This window comes from Antechinus flavipes, chromosome 5 (assembly GCF_016432865.1).
Source record: "Antechinus flavipes isolate AdamAnt ecotype Samford, QLD, Australia chromosome 5, AdamAnt_v2, whole genome shotgun sequence".
Lineage (NCBI taxonomy): Eukaryota > Metazoa > Chordata > Mammalia > Dasyuromorphia > Dasyuridae > Antechinus > Antechinus flavipes.
The window spans coordinates 307573-325086 of record NC_067402.1 but is presented as its reverse complement, the minus strand read 5'-3'; the positions used below and the strand labels follow the sequence as shown (position 1 = coordinate 325086).

The 17514-nt window shown below is 39.4% G+C and overlaps 1 pseudogene; it reads right to left on the bottom strand.

The window, feature by feature from the left end:
- The window catches only part of LOC127564765 (zinc finger protein 883-like), a 30915-nt pseudogene extending 13711 nt beyond the window's left edge, over positions 1-17204 (bottom strand).
- Between the last annotated feature and the right edge of the window lie 310 nt (positions 17205-17514).

The window sequence follows — 17514 nt, the reverse complement described above, 5'->3', positions numbered from 1 at the left end:
TTTTCATGATTCCATTAATATTTGGAGGCTCTCCTGTAATGGATGAGAATTAGGAAGAAGAAATGATAGATTGAAAAACCCCATGCCGGAGCTTGAGGAGGAGAATTGAAGGCAGCCCAGGAGGGCTTCAAAGTCGCTTAGGTTCTAGCAATGAGAAGTCCTCAGTTCCCAGTAGGAGTCAGCTGAGGGAGTCTTGACTGCTGAGGGAGAGAAGCCATTGCTTTGGGCAAGAGGTTCAGTGACAACTCCTATCCTTCCATGTCACCTCCTCTCTTCTCATTCTAATGATGAAGAAACTATATCCACAACATCAGGTGACTCATTCATCACCACATGGAAACTTAAGGGCCAGTCTGGGAAAATCTTTCTAATAATTAGGATCCCCCTGCCTAGAGATTTTTTTAATCGGAGCAGAGAAGACAGTTTGCTAAGCATATTATTTTGTTACTGTTATCCTGGATTAGATAGAATGCTCTGATTCTGAGAGTTTGTGATCAAACTTCTTTCAAAAGATGTTCATTAGCTGACTTGGATAATTGCATTGAGTATAATAGCTAAGTTTTTCTCTCTCTGAATTGATTATGCTACAGGATTGCTGTTTTTGTATACCATGTCCTGGTTCTGCCCACTGGAGTTTATATCAGATCATGTAAGTCTCCCCAGTTATTTCTGAAAGCATTTTCCTTATCATTTCTTATTCTTTAGTTCTTGTTGTTTTTTTGAGGCAATTGGGGCTAAGCGGCTTTCCCAGAGTCACACAGCTAGGAAGTGTGATTGGATCTCAGGTCCTCCTGACTTCAGGGCTGGTGCTCTATCCACTGTGCCACCTTTGTCATTTCTTAGAGCAGAGAAATATCCCATGCGATTTAAGTAGCAGTAGATGTTTATAATTTTTTTTTTAACTTATGTATACCAAATTCTCTCCCTCATCTCTTCTCCTCTCCCATTCATTGAGAAGATAAGCAATATGATACCCATTACACAGGAATGGAAATTCCCTGAAGGAGGGACATTTTTGGTTTCAGTGTTTTTATTCTTAGTCTCTAGCACTGTGCTTGGCACCAAGTGAATGCTTAGGACCACATGGGAGAACAAATATCATAAACAAGAATGTTTACAGACACAGACATGCTTAAAAGGATAAATAGAACATATTTTGGAAGTGAATTCATAAAGATTTCGTGTATTTTTGTAGGTTAATATCTTTAGTCTTAAAGTGACAGTGAATTTTTGCTCTTTCTCTAAATGTCTCAGATGTAGAAGCAAACTTACAAACCTAGAATCCTACCCCACATTCCTTTGGATTTCCAGGGATCCATTTTTTCTGAATAAAAGGCTTTAAAAAAAAATTCAGTCTCAATAAGATTATTCTTCAAAGTGGAAACTATTTCTGTTGCACCATCTTGACCAATCTTCACAAGTGCCTGAATTTCCCTTATCAGGAATGAATTTAAGCCCCTTCAGCCATCAAGTCTTTTATTAAAATAATAGATTTCCTAGAAGGTGAAAATGTGTCAGGAGCCTTTAAACTAACATTTCCCTAAAGATGAATTCCCTACCTATCGTAACAACTTTCTGAGAGGTAGTCTGCTAAAAAGGAAACCAAAATAAGGCTCTGAAAGAAGAGGAAGGAGTGCTCCCCACCTCCAAAGGCAAACTCTGTTTCTTTACCATTTACTAAGGACCTTTCCCTGTTAGTAATTCAATGATAACTTGTAAAGGATGGCAAGTATCTGACAGATCTTGTGTGAGCTTCATCTCAAAATCATAGGATTATAGCGTCCACTTTGCTATTGTTGCCAGAGATGATTCATTGAAATGAGAACAGTTTTACTAGTTTGGTGCACAGTAGAGTACTCTAACCTTCGGAATTTGTTTATTGCTTTCTACCACATTATGGTTCCCTTCTCTTGTACTATTTTATCTCTTTCTTTTCCTAATGCCCATAACCCATTAACTTTTATTAGCTTAATGATGGCTCTCTATTCTGGTTCTAGACTTATAGCTAATATTTCTAGAGACATTTAAGTTTTGCAAAGTACTTTACAGATGTTAATTCATTTGATCCTCATAAACAAATCTGGAAGGTATTATTTGTAAATGTTTGATTTCCTCCTTGTTACATGTAAAAACAATTTTTGACATTCACCTTTTTAAAATTTTGAAGTATAAATTCTCTATTTCCTATCCTCCCTGTCCTTTCCACTCTTTGAAAAGGCAAGCAATTTGAGAAAGATTATACATTTATAATTATACATTATAAACATATGTAAAACATAGTTACATGCAGATTAAATAAATGTAAGAGAAATAAAATAAAACATATGCTTCTAACTTCATTTGGATTCCATCAGTTCTTTTTCGGGAGGTACAGAGCATTTTTCATGATGAGTCCTTCAGATTTGTCAGACTAGCTGTCATTCCCAGTTCTTCACTGAACAATCTTGCTGTTACCCAGTGCACTGTTTTCCTCATTCTGATAACTTCATTAAGTCTTCCCAGGTTTTTCTGACAGTATCTGCCTTATCATTTCTTATTGCATAACATAATGCTCTCAGTGTCATGCAGAAGTAGCAGCAGCCACGGCAATAATAGTTGGGCTCAGTAGTGGGGAAGCCTGAGGGCAAATTCTGATTCCTTGGATCCACTGTGTCTGCGAGTAATTATCATACAAATGGCATGTTGCTAACACATCATTGGCAATAGTGGCAACAGCGAGTTTCTGAAAGGGCTCATTTGAAACAGGTATACATAAATCCATCAATATGAGAGGTTTTACATATAATTACATAAATTACATAAGCACATAGCAATATAACACAGGCTAGTAGTGATGTAACAAATAACATGAATCAACATGAGGAATTATACATGTACATGAGTCCTAGAAATAATCCAAAAGGAATCCATTAGTTCATGTGCCAGGAATACAGTAATTCCTGCAAGTTTTGAAGTCCTGCAATAGTCTCATCAACAATTTTTCATCTCAAGGAATCCAATGATTCCTGCTGGTTTTCAAGTCTTGCAACAATCTCATCTTGTGTTGGGAATCCAATTATTCCTGCAGATTTTGTTCTTGGGTCTTCTCCTTTGCTTCTAGATTTTTCTCTTTTTCTGTCTCTCTCTGATGGACAAGGCACCCATCTGATTCCTTCTCATCTGTAGAAATACAAGCAAACCCTTTCTCCTAAGTAGTTAACCTATATAGTCTCTTCTATTTACCACTTGCGGGATTTCTCCTCATCATTTGGCAATTACATTGGAGCAGCTCTCGCTGGACACTGCCCTTCTGTTGGGTTAAAAAGCCAGTATTCTCCTACTTGTAATCTCTTTCTGCTATCTGATTGTCTTTTGGATGATTGATCATGTAATCCCTTTCTGTTATCTGATTGCTGTTTGGCTGGTAAATCCCATCAGAATCCTGAAGTTCTCAAGACTCTCTGGGTGTAACTTCCACTGCCATCATGCCCCACCTGTCTTTTGTATGATATCTTCAAGCCCCATGTTGGGCACCAATATGTAATATTCTTCTCTAAAATATAATGATCACTGGGAGCAGGTTTCTTGGGGAGCTTCTAGGAGCAGCCTTCATTTCAGTTCTGTAATCACCCCAAATGCAGCCAAGAGTTAAAGTCCAAATCCTTTGTTGTCTCCTTCACTTGGGGCTCAGCTAGTTTTTTATTTTTATTTTTATTTTTTTTTGAGGCCTTCTGTAGTCTTGGTTCCAAGAGGTTAAGCTGCCTTCTCTGGCTTCTGAATCTCCTCAACTAAATGCTGGCTGAGGCTCTGAGAGCTTCTATTGGGCTTGTCCTTTCTGGACCTGAGAGCTCTTCCTTATATGTTCCACACTGAGTATATACCAATCATTATATCACTAGGAAACCATTATTTGTTGTGGGATTAAATCAATGTTAAACCGGATTTAACCACTGTCTCTTCAGTTCCACTTACTTAGCACCTTGTAAGAATCCTAACAGTTTTCTTTCTCAATTTTTCTTATTCTTCCTTCTTGACCTGATTTGTCTTGTGCAGCAAGATAACTATATAAATATGTATACACATATTGGATTTAACATAGATTGGACTACCTGCCAGCTAGGGAAGGGAGTGGGGAGAAGAGGAGGAAAATTTAGACCAAAAGGTTTTACAAGGGTCAATGTTGAAAAAATTACCCACACATATAGTTTTGTAAATAAAAAGCTTTATTTAAAAAAATAAATCAGTGAAAAAAAGTGAAAAAAAAATAACCCAATAACACAAAGCATTATTTGCAAATGCCCTTTGTGTACATGTCATTTAATCCAATGCATGTCATGAATCAATAGAAATATAAATCTATTTAATAGTAATTAGCTTTTACTTGGTTAGAGTTGAAAAGAATGAATTTTTATCTCTAAGTGGGGAGTTTGTCCAATTTTTCTTCTTTTTACCTCTCACATGGGGGAACATTTTTATAATATTCTATTACAAAATCAGAATACAGATGATGGTACAGTAGATAGACTAGTAGGCCTTAAGACATAAAGACCTAAGTTTTAATCTCAACTCAGAAACTTGATAGTCAAGCAAGGGGTCTCTGTCTATCCAGTTACTTTCTCTGTAAAATGGGTTCTCACAAGGATAAAGGAAGACAATATTGATTCAGTGATTTAATGAGGCACTATTTGGTCCAAGGTGGGTTTCCACCTAGTGGTTTGTGTGTCAGTCCCACCAGTCTGTGATCTCCATAGGAACAGGGGACACCTTTTGCAACTTTCTTTTGGTTCCTACATGCCAAGGTCTGGCATGTATCAGGCTCATGAATGCTTGTTTACTTGAAGAAGTTCTAAGAAAGAGTGGTGCTAGAATATCAACCCAAGTCTTTTGAGTCTATTTGTAGGATCCTTTCCATTATACCATGCTGCCTTGCAAGCACGTGACCAAGTGGAAAAGAAGGATCCAATATAGCTAAGAAGCTGTTTGCCATCCTTAGTCATCTTTTATTTTTCCTTCCTCACCCTCTGAGTGTTACAGCTAAGGAAGGTTAAGTATGGAAGGCATCAGCACTAGCAACTCTAGTCCCAATGTTCTGTACTTAAGTCATTTTACTTCTTATTTTCATGCTTTTACATTTCTTCAGAGATTTGGCAAGAATCAATGCTCTTTTTTATATAAAATTCTTTCTGTATTGGTTACATTCATGAAGTTTCTCTCCAGTGTGGATCCTCTGATGTTCAGTAAGAGAGACTTTATCTATAAAAGCCTTTCCACATTGGTTACATTCATAATCTTTCTCTCCAGGGTGGATTCTCTGATGTGCAGTAAGAGCTTTCATGTCTCTAAAAGCTTTTCCACATTGGTTGCATTTATAAGGTTTCTCTCCTGTGTGGATTCTCTGATGTCCATTAAGAGTTCCTTTGCTTCTAAAAGCCTTTTCACATTGATTACATTTATAAGGTTTCTCTCCAGTGTGGATTCTCTGATGTCCATTAAGAGCTCCTTTGCTTCTAAAAGCCTTTTCACATTGATTACATTTATAAGGTTTCTCTCCAGTGTGGATTCTCTGATGTACAGTAAGAGTTCCCTTTTCTCTAAAAGCCTTCCCACATTGGTTACATTTGTAAGGTTTCTCTCCAGTGTGGATTCTCTGATGTACAGTAAGAGATACCTTATGTACAAAAGCCTTTCCACACTGGTTACATTCATAAGGATCCTCTCCAGTGTGGATTCTCTGATGTACAGTAAGGGCTCTCTTATATCCAAAAGCCTTTCCACATTGGTTACAGTCATAAGGTTTCTCTCCAGTGTGGATTCTCTGATGTGCAGTAAGAGTTGCCTTTTTTGTGAAAGCCTTTCCACATTGGTTACATTTATAAGGCTTCTCTCCAGTATGGATTCTCTGATGTACAGTAAGAGATACCTTATGTACAAAAGCCTTTCCACACTGGTTACATTCATAAGGTTCCTCTCCAGTGTGGATTCTCTGATGTCTGGTAAGATCTCCACTTTGTGTAAAAGCCTTTCCACATTGGTTACATTTATAAGGTTTCTCTCCAGTGTGGATTCTTTGATGTCTGATAAGATCTGCATTTTGTGTAAAAGCCTTTCCACACTGGTTACATTCATAAGGTTTCTCTCCAATGTGGATTCTCTGATGTACAGTAAGAATTCCTTTATGACTAAAAATCTTTCCACACTGGTTATATTCATAAGGTCTCTTTACAGCATGGATTTTATGATAAAGAGGAAAACTATTTTTATATTTGAAAGATTTTCCATATTGGTTACATTCAACAGGTTTCTCTATAATGTGAATTCTCTTATGTCCAGTAAGAGTCAAAACTTTTCCACTTTGATTATGCTCATAAGATTTCTCTCCACTGTGGATTTTTTCAAGTGTATTACATATATCCTTCCAAGAGAAGTGACCAGGACCATCATTAATGAATCTTGGTTTGTGAGTTTCTACTACAGGAAGACTTAACTCTGGAGTACTTTTCTTCATTTCAAGTCTGATTTCTTTTTCTGAAAAAAAGAATGATAACAATAAAACAATCACAGACACTATACTTCCAAACACAAATAGTTATAGCCTCTTCCTTCCATCAGTAGAATAGAAACTCACTAATTTTCTATTTCTCAAAATAGACATTAAATATCCATAATCAGTCACTTGAAAATCATTTTAGCTCACATCCTAAGGATGATTTAATTTCTAATGAGCTTTCTGCTAAAATACAGTGGATCCTTACAGTAAGTCTGTGACAGTACAGAAAGTGCCTTCATTCTCACGATGTGCCCAACTCAGGCCAACAGCTCAGAATGGCTGAGTGAGTTGAACCAAATCCCAGCAGCTGAGACTGTAATTCGGTATGCTCTCACTATAGCATTTCATAGATTATCTCCACTCTCAATTTTCCCCTTTCCCTTTTATTGTCTGTACTTTCTGGTGATCACTTTTAATTTTATTTATTTATTTTTCTACATTATCTGAGGTCACATTTACAATATTAACACTTGCTTCTTGTAGGTTTTGGGTTTTTTTTTTTTGTTTGTTTGTTTTTGTTTTTGCATTTTATCTAAGGCATAAGTGATTTAGTTCTGATCCATTATTATTTTTTTTGACATGGTCATTACTTATTTCTTTAAAACAATTATCATTGTATCCCTATACATGTTCTTTTACCAAACATATTTTTCAAAAATGCATGAAATTCATGAAGAAATTTCAGTTATTCATCCCATGGCACAAAAGAATAAGAAGATTCTTCCAAGTCTTTAATTGAGACAGTGACTCAAGGGATTTGACCTCAAAATTTGTTTGTGCTCTTCAATGGTAAATTGTCCCCTTAGGACAACAACTATGCTTACATATCTACCTTAAAAACAATCTTTCTCAGTGATTTGAAACTATGGTGCTCAGGAATACACTGCTTTTGGGGATTATGCCATGATTTTGTCAAACTGTGATTCCTCCTCAGTGTCATTTTTTTTTTCATTTTTTCAACTTCACATCAGATTATTTCCAATATTCCAGGAAGGTTGAGCATTCCTGCACAAATAACTACAGGCAAGAAAAGACTGTCAGTGCCTGTATCTCATAGCAGCAGAATAGTTCTTTCAATTCTTGCATAATCCCTAGTAATCCCATCTCATCAAACCTGTAGTTACCAGATCAGGATATTATTTGGACCTCTATTTCTACAGCAGTGCTGGCAGGTTACTTGAAAACTGTGGTCACTAGGATTACACAGTAGAGGCCATCATGAAATCATCATGGAAGAAGACAATCTTTCTACAAAAACAGACCTAGAAATATCATTCACGAAAATGCTGAGGTTGCTTTTTAATTTGAATTTATCTTCTGGTTATGTTCCTCCTCTTCTATCTGGCAGTTTCTTAAAGGAATTGGTTGGCAACATGGGGTGGTCGTTAAATATAGTGATAGTGTAGCCACTTACCAGTGATAGAAAAAAAGTAGTTTCTGAAGAAGCACTTGTCATGAGCAGTGGAAATATAACTCTTTTTAATAGTAATTTGCAAACAATTTTGACTGGCTAGAGTTTTTAAAAAATGAAATTCCATCTCTCACTGGGTGCTTGTCTTTCTCTTTTCCCTTCATACATGTGTGACTATTTTCATATTACCTGTTTGACTTAGAATACAACTGGCAGTACAGTGGAGACAATGTGGACAGAGCCTTGAATCTGGTAGACCTGAATTTTAATCCCATCTCAGAACCCAAGATCCAGTGACCAGCTTGAGACATCATTGCCAAGGAATATCTGAAAAAGAATTCCATGGCTTGTCTTTCCCTCTAAAATGTAGCACTTACTTAAGGGTAACTCCATGAAGCATCAGTCATTACAACTTTCATACTTGGCACCCACTCACCTGGAGAGCAGCTCCTCACGCCTTCCTGGTCCAGCATCCATTGTGATTTTCTTTGCTTAAAATAAGAGATCACATATTCACTGGGACCTAGAAGCCCTAGAGAGGGAAATCAGGGAAAATGATGGAGAGAAATTTGTCATTGAGGGAAAGGGTGAAGACCCAGAGCTGTATCCATTTTGAGATTCACCCCTTTAGGTTCACACATATCAGTCTATACTCATCCATTACTGCTTGTCAAGCAAGGACTCCCAATAGAATGTGCCCCATTCTGCTGTTGTACAACTTGTTGTGAGAAAGAGCCAAATATTCTTCCCCCACCTCCTCTCCTTTTAGGCTCCATTCTGGCAGAAACTTTTAACCTGGGTAAAAAGAATTCTTAGGCCTGAGAAGCCTTTAGCCTGATCAGTAGACGTGCCATCTTTTCTTTTTAGAAGGAAAACTCATCCCATAGTTTCCATTATCCATTATCTAGAAATTATCTAAAAATTTAAGGGAGCCGTTAGTACAGTGGAGATAGTCATAATGTACTCGAGTTTAAATTAAGCCTCGAACGGTTACTAAGTGTATACCCTGTGGTAAGTCAATTAAACCTGTTTGCCTTAGATGATACCCCCCATTTAGGAGCTGAGGAAACTAACGTTGAAGGTTAATATGACATAAATTGACATATTCTGCTTTATCTTTAATTTACAAACAAGCATTTCTATAACATAGTATAATAAAAAAAGATGATTGAACATGACACTGCAAATCTACAATGTATAACTTGCCATTTCTTTCAAATAGACAACCAAATTATGTAGATTTTTTTCCTTCACTCTGCCTGTCCCCATATGAGAGATGGCTACTGTAACATGCACACTTATACACATAAATACATATAAGCAAACATATATACATACACACACACATATATGTGTAAAATTCTGCTATATATATATATATATATATATATTTCTATCTATTAGTTCTTTATCTGCATGCAAAAGAATCTTTATCTACAAATTGAGGACTTAACATAGTCAAAATAGCTCATTTCCTGGAAATTGGTCTTATATAATATTGTTGGCAATACATTGTAAAGAAAGCATATGGCACAACACTTGGCAATTGTAGTTGAAAAGAAATGCTTATTCACTTCCATTCTTTTTCCACCATTTATGATGGAATTTGAGGGCAATGGGAAAGCAGATCAAGGACAAACTTTCTATACTAAGAACAATTAGGACTTTGGGATATAAACTGAGGCTATTAAAAAAGAAGACTATTCCAAATGCTAGAACCATCCCAAAGAAGAATGGTTTGTAAGGAAAATGTGCTTGAGCAATTTTCAGAGCATTGGAAATAAATTTGTGTCCAAGCAGAGGTTAGACAACATAACCTCTGAGATTAGTTCCATGTCTGAGATGCTACTACACTGATTTGATCTCTGATTTAAAGCTGCCTAAAATAGGTAGGAGACACCTTCAGGAGCAACAGAGGATACTCTCAGTTTCCTGTCATACAATGCAAAACAGTGCAGGAGGATCCTATCTCTTGAACACAGGAGACCAGCACTTTCCCCATTGTGAGACACTCCCCACCAAACCCTGGACCCAAATATATTCCCATTGATTGCAGATTTAGAGGTAATAAGGGAAATGTCCTTACCCAGGGAGAGCAGGTTCCAGGCATTCTCCAACATGACCTCCTTGTACAGATCCTTCTGAGGATTGTCTAAGAGGCCCCACTCCTCCTGGGTAAAGTCCACAGCAACATCCTTGAATGTCACCAACTCCTAAACCAATAAACATCATGACATGTAGAATTGAAAGTCCCTTCAGAATTCAAGAATCTAACTCCCTTCAATTTCCAGAAAGAAACAAGCACAGAGAAAGGATTTGCTCAAGGTCACACCATTTTGGAGTGTCAGAGTTAGCTCCTGGAACCATGGTCAGTAAGAGTCTTCTTGCATTTTGAGAAAAGCAATTTATAGGATCAGTTGTAAAAAACCTGAGAAATGTTTATTCCTTCTGGAATCAGGAAGAAAGTTTGTGTTTCATCTGGGAGGTAGATGGATGGATCTATGGAGAACTAAAGGGTGATGGGAAATTTCTTCTAGTGAGATATATATATATTTTTAATAGCTTTTTATTTACAAGATATATGTATGGGTAATTTTTCAGCATTGACCATTACAAAATCTTTTGTTCCAACTTTTCCCCTTCTTCCCCCCACTGCTAAATTTATTCAACTGACTTATCACTTTGTAAGAATCGTAACACTTCATGAATTAAAAACCAATTCATGGGGACAATATTGCCAGATTCTTTATGAGAAACATGTTATAATTACCAGGCTTCTCTCATGTTGGGAGAAAAAGAATCACGGAATTGAGTTAAAAAGCAACAGACTGACGAGATACTGGGAAGGACGGACAGATCTGAGAACATCCTTCTGCTTGGCAAGGCTTGTCTGTATTTCCAGCCTGCTACATGGATACTATGTGTTTGGCCAATGCACTTAGATTCTGATGGTTTTCCATCTCTTTTCTATTGATGTGATCTGTGGTGCGGGGTTTGTCACCAAATGATGGCAGGCACCCAAAGTTGGGGTTCAGTCATGTGAAGAATTCACTCTGGCCACACTCTTTGACAAAAGGTCATTTAGAGGTATTTAGAGGAATAGGTTACAGGCAAAATGAAGGGATATAATAGACACCAGGAATGCCCGAAATGAAATAGAGTTGGGAGAGCATGTGAAAGAGAAGTTCCTCAGAGGAACTCCTAATTACCTAGTATAATAGGAGTACCCCTAAATCCTAAATTTCCTAGGGGAAATATAGCAATAATTTAAAGGTTCCCTGACCCTTGAGTGCTGCTTTTCTAACAATCTGTCAAGGAGTCAGGAGCCTTCTGGCTTTAGAATTTGTGATTCTAAGGTCCCCTTGACCTTAGAGTGTTATTGTTCTGACAAACTGTCAATGATTGTAAAAGTCTTCTGACTTAAGCACAGAACAATATTTCTTCCTTAGACTTTAGGGAAGATATATTAGTGATCCTGAGCCCCTCTGACCTAAGAGTGTGATTATTCTGACAATCTGTCAATGATTTCAAAGTCTTCTGGTCTTAGAATAGTCCTACACACATTCCTGATTGACTCATAATCTGGTGGTCAGTGAAAGGGTCAGGTCCCCTTCTTGTAGCTCACTTATGATCCCACCTTTAGAGTCCTCTATGCCAAGAGATCATGTGACTTCTTGCAACCTGGAGCCCAAGGCCTGATTTTTCTGGCTCTGCAGACCTCTGGGAATAGGGTCTATGTGACTTAGGCCTAGTCTCACAGACTTTTTGAGAAAACTTCAGCCAGTCCCATTGAAAAAGAGAACCCGACAGGGTAAATCTCAGGAGGCAATGTTCCCTGCAGTGGAGCAGTGTTCTCCCTGTCCCCTGCAGTGATCTGCAGGATTCTGAAAGAAAGACACTATGGAAAGGGAATAGGCTGTAAGCAATGGCAGAAAGACCTGTGGGGCTGAGCTCAGAAGGGTCACCTTGGGGCCTTTCACTGTAGGAAGTGTACAGGGAAAAGAGAAAGAGGGAGAGAAGGGCCATGGATCAGAGAAGGAGAATCCAGGCAAAACAGAGAGAGAAGAGGGATAGTGAGGGGAAGGAGAGAAATCCTCATTGGAAAGGGGAAGAAAAATGCATGAAATTTAAGAGATGAACACATGTTTAAAGAAACTGGAGGTAAAGGACATACAGCATCTGCAAAGGGGACAATAGGAATTACAAATTTCTTTGCAAAATATGGAACTTCTACAAAAATTAAGCACTAGCATAAAGAGAGACTGCACGCAAATGTAAAAAGGTACAAATAATTAGAATATCCTTTCATTCCCTGTGAGAAATGGATGGATATTTATTTGATTTCCCCAGTTATGAGATTTAAATTGGAGAAATGAAACTTAAATTAGAAACCTGAAACGCACAAGGCCCTCAGAAAAGAATCAAGGGTGAAGGGCGTCTTCCCTCAAGAGAATGTAAGCTCCTAGGGGGCAGGGCCTGATTTTTGTAATCAGGGGAGGTGGCCTGAGATCTGAAAAGAATATCTTGGTCTTTGCCCCCAGCCCTACTCAATTACTTTCCTTCCCTGCAATGTAAGTACCTTTGGGCTATGTATGGGAGCAGAGACACATGTCCTGTAACTTCTGTAACATCCAATTAATAGGGAATCAGGGCAGGGATTGGGCTTCAGGAAAAGCAATAAAATGCTGCCTTAGAAGTCTCAAAGGTTTTGCAAGAAGGTAAAAAAAAAATGTTTCCTGCATTCATCAGCCAATCAGTGGAGTTCTTGGGAAGAGATTCTGTTTCTTCTACACCCTAATGAACGAAGAATGGAAATTGTTACAGGGATCAGCAACAAATGACAGAAACCTAAATGGAGATTTACCAATGACGTTTTAATGATTGAATCAGAGAACAAGGATTCAGGGATCTCAGAAATGATAATTTTGTGAAAGGAAATGAGAACGATTGAACAATATCCCCAAATTTCTGGGAATCAAATAATGGAGTCCTTAGGGGGAAACATAGACTTATCACCACACATTAAGGGTGATAGTTAATAGTTTATAGAAAGTTGCAGAACACCCAGTGAATCCTCCTAAGTTAAGATAATTTCTGGGAAATAGTAACAAAGTACATGAATAATTGAGAGAAATCCCATCCAAATACGCAATACATGCATACAATATCTAGGAATTAAAAGAGTTGTATAAATTCAATTGCAAAGCAATCCTTAAAGAAATGCTGGACAACCTAAAAGGTAGAAAAATCGTCAGTGCTCAGGACTAGGTTGTGTCAACATAATGAAAATAACAAATATCACCAAATATAATTTTTTAAAATTCTTCTTTTCTGAGGCAATTAGAGTTAAGTGACTTGCCCAGGGTCTCACAAGTAGAAGTGTTGAGTGTCTGAGGCCAGATTTGAAACTCAAGTTCTCCTGAATTCAGAGCTTGTCCTCTCTCCACTGCACCACCTAGTTGCCCCTCTCCCTGCCATATTATTTAAACCTTTATTGTTATACTAAGATTTTGATTGAAATTTTATAAGGAAGGTGATCTTGGGGAAGACTTTGGTTTCCAAGGAGCTTCAAGACACTTAATGGCTGTGTGACTATGGGCAAACTCCTGGACACCTGTCTCAATGTTCTCAAATTATGAAACATGATAACGCTTTTGGGGGTAGCTAAACCAGGATGGAAAACGGAGAGGGAATTGAAGGGGACGCAATGTAATGAAGTCCTCTCCAAAGACTCCTAACAGATCTGGACAGTGTCACTGAGTGATTGGGTTTTGATGAGGAAACTCAGAAAAAATCAAAGTCTGTCATCCAGTTTGGCTGAGGGCAGAGGAGGCAGGGGGAACAAGGGAGAGAATGGAAGCTTGTAAACCCTGGAAAAGTCTGGTGAGGAAGACACCTTACAGGGAGTATTCCTGCAGTCAGATCCTGTGTAACAGGCAGCAAGATGCAGATCCACATTGGGAAGCTGCAACAGGATGTTTTGTCGCCCTTGATCCAGGTCCCAGTAACATAACCAGGGTCAAGGGAATATGTCCTGGGGCAGGAAGCCAGGAAGTTAGGATTAGCAGAAGCAGGGACATGTCTCACCTTGGGCTTCAAGGAAGGGTCTTCACTCCAGCCCAGCCAGGAATGGAATAACTAAGGAGGGAATCTCAGAATAAAGGGGAACCCACAATTCTGCCCTGAGGCAGCCAGCAGAGCTGATTGGGGGCCAGCAGGGACAGAGTTCAGCAGTAATCTGCTCTCCTCACACTCAGGTCACAAACAGATCTCAGAGCAAGAGGTGAAGGAGCAGAGGGCTTTGGGTGTAGGCCCCCTTGCTGCCCACAGGGGAGAGTCTGTAATAAAACAATACAGTGCCCCAAGAAAACAGCAACAATAGCAGCCCAGACCTTTCCTCCAGGACTGCTGCAGAGCCCAGCTCAACCTTCAAGTCTGACGTAAAGAAATGGGCCAGAATGGGTGAACCAAGGAGCAAACAGACCCTCCCCATGATCAGCAGTATTGTTATCTGAGACTCGGAGGCAGAAATGCAGAGCAGGGACTCCAGTCTCCAAGCCCTGCCCCTCTTTTTGGCCATAAACCCAAGCAGATTCTTAAAAAAGGAAGAGCAGGAGGAAACATGGTGATGATACAATGGAAGAAAGAATCCAGGAGTTCCTAAGACCTTGCCCACACATCAAACTCTCTACAGATTTGTGGGGGCCAAAGGGCAGCCAAGAGGCTAGGACAAATACTGTGGCAAATTCAGGAGGCTTAAAAGGGACGACAGTAAAGGGAAGGCTTCTCAGAGGGAAAACAAGTCAGCCAGAAGAGACCAAGACCAAACTTCCCTATCACCAGACCCTAAGAACGCCATTAAAAAGCAGCCAAGACACTAAACTACAAGCTTTAGTCCCCACATAATTCTTATTATTTGCTTTTGGTGAGGCAGCTGACGTTAAGTAATACAGCTAGCAAGTGTTAATAAGTGTCTAAGGCCAGATTTGAACTCAGGTCCTCCTGACTTCAGGGCTGGTGCTCTGTCCACTGTACCATCTAGCTGCCTCCCTCTTCCCTCTACCACTCCCTCCCACTCCCATATCTTCTAGAGAGGATAAAGTAGAAATAAAGGAACCTCAGATCACTGCCATGAGACAGGCCTTGAATTTTGCCTCAGAAAGTGCTTTCAGCTGCTCTTCCCAGAACCTTGTGGAGTCAAAAGTACAACAGTCTTAGGGGTCACAGGAGACCACATCCTGGATTCCTCCCCTGTCCCAGGAGCCGTGGGAAAGTGACAAAATGTCCCAGTATAGGCAACCTCTTTTGCTCTCCCACCTTGCTTGCCTCTCCCATGGCTGGCCTCTATGCTTTTATGTGAATAGAGCTCCTGATGGCCAAGAAAACACAGATCGCTTCCTGAAAGAGAACCTGGAATGAAAACTCCCAGAAACATCACAGTCAGATTGCAGAGCTTCCAGGTCAGGGAGAAAACCCCCAGAAAGAAAATCCAGTGCAATTCAGGTACCAAGGAGCCACCCTTAGAACACACAAAATTTGACAGCAACATTGTTAAGAAGCACAGAACTAAGAAGAGGACATGCCAGAAAGCAAAGGATGCACTCTCAGAGCCAAAAATAATCCATTAATAAAAGTGAATATAATGCTACGGGGAAAAGGACCTTTAGTGAAAGTCCTTACAAACATTTGTGATAAAAAAAAAAAAAGAAAAAGATCGTAAATGGAGAAAACCTTAGAAGTTCAAGAACAAGGGAAGAGAAATATGAAAAAAGTAATCCAGAATGAACTAGCCTCAGGGACTCAAAATAAAAGGACAAATTAATTATATTCAATTATGGTGAGATGATATGTCCCCTGGGATCCCTATTGGGGCTCACAGAGGGAATCAAAGTAGAGTAAAGATGGGAGGGGTTCTGTTATGTCTTGATGATCTTAAGGAAAGACTAGAAAGAAGGAAAGAGGAATATTTTAAGGTGATGGAGAGAAAGGAGGGCTGGGAAATGTTTTCTTAGGTAAGGAAGTCAACAATTAGACATGTCTTCAAACAAGGAGGAAGGAATAGATGGGGACATCTGTTGTCTGAACTTCACTCATCTATAGATACACAGGTACAGATCACACACAATATAGAGATGAATAGAGAAATACATTTTACTCACCAGTGAAAGGGGGGAAGAAGAAAGCAGGGAGGGGGGACTGGTGGGAGAATGGACTAAGTGTGGGACTAGTCCTAAGAAAAACAAACTCACAGAATGTAAAGGAATATAAACTGATCTTCTGGAGGTGAGAGGGGAATCTGGGGGATTAGCTGTGGATGGGGATTGAGTGAAAAAGGAGATTCCATAAAAAGAATGGAAAACAAGGGCACTGAACCCAGAGGAGAATAAAGACCCCACCAAGGTTCCAGAGGAACAGTGAGAAGAAACATGCTGCCTGCCACTTAAAGATGGACGACTGGTCCGGACTGAGGAGCATTTTGTAGGATATCGTCACTGTGTGCTGTTTTATTTTTCAGATCATGGTGTGTTGCATGTAATGGAGTTTGTTTTATTTGTTTTCTCAGTGGTGGGGGAGCAGGTGATATAAAAAAGGGGAATTTTGACTGATACAAATGTGCATGTATGTGTGTGTATCCATAGGATGTGTACATTTGTATGTATAAAAATTCTGATCAATGCAGTGACCCATCAGTTCCTGAGAACTCAGGATGGCCTGCTACCTACTGCCTGCTAGAGAGATGATTCTCCAGATGTTGCTCAAGCTATCAAGGACCCAATGGGTCGGTTTAAAACACAGAACAGAGGAGTATTGTTCCTACAGTGTTCCATCTAATTCCTCTTTTGTAAAGAAAGGATCCATATGTAAAGCGTTGCCAGCTTCACACTCCATCTTCTGTGTCTGTGGAAGTGGTTGTGACTGCTGATGATGCTCAGATCATGAGTGGACTGCACTCACCTGAGGAAGAGGCCTGAGGCTTCCAGGACACATTCCCTCTGGCTCCAGGCTCCCTATGGAGATAGCAAAGTAACCAAAATGATTCCATTTTGTCAGGTTCCTCATTTGATCCCTGGCCTTTACCTCAGAGACCACTGATCCCACACCACAAATGAAGCAACAGCTAAAGCTCTTACTAACCATGGTCACAGCTAACTGAGGGAGACTTTAATTCTAAGCCTCTTTGAAAACCAAGAGAAGGTCCTAGAGCTCCTGGCAGAGTCCTTCCACATTCTTATCTCTGCATAGCAAAGCTCATCTTACCTTCTCCATTATCTTAGTCCCAGGATGCTTCTCTTGGTGTTCATAGTCTGGTGACTGCTATTTAAGACCCTCATAATAAAATCGTTCCAATTTCCCTCCAATTTTGGTGTCTACATTTGTTCCAGTACTTACTTGGGCCAGGCCTTGGTCCCCTGAATTCTGAACTGGAGAGGGACAACCATCCCAGAAGGGAAAGGGGTTTCCATCGGCAGGAAGCAAATTTCCAGAGACTAAGTGAGGGATTAGCTCAATAGCTGTAACAACCTCAACCTCCCCAGACATCATAAACCACTTCTATCAACAAAGTAAACAACAACAT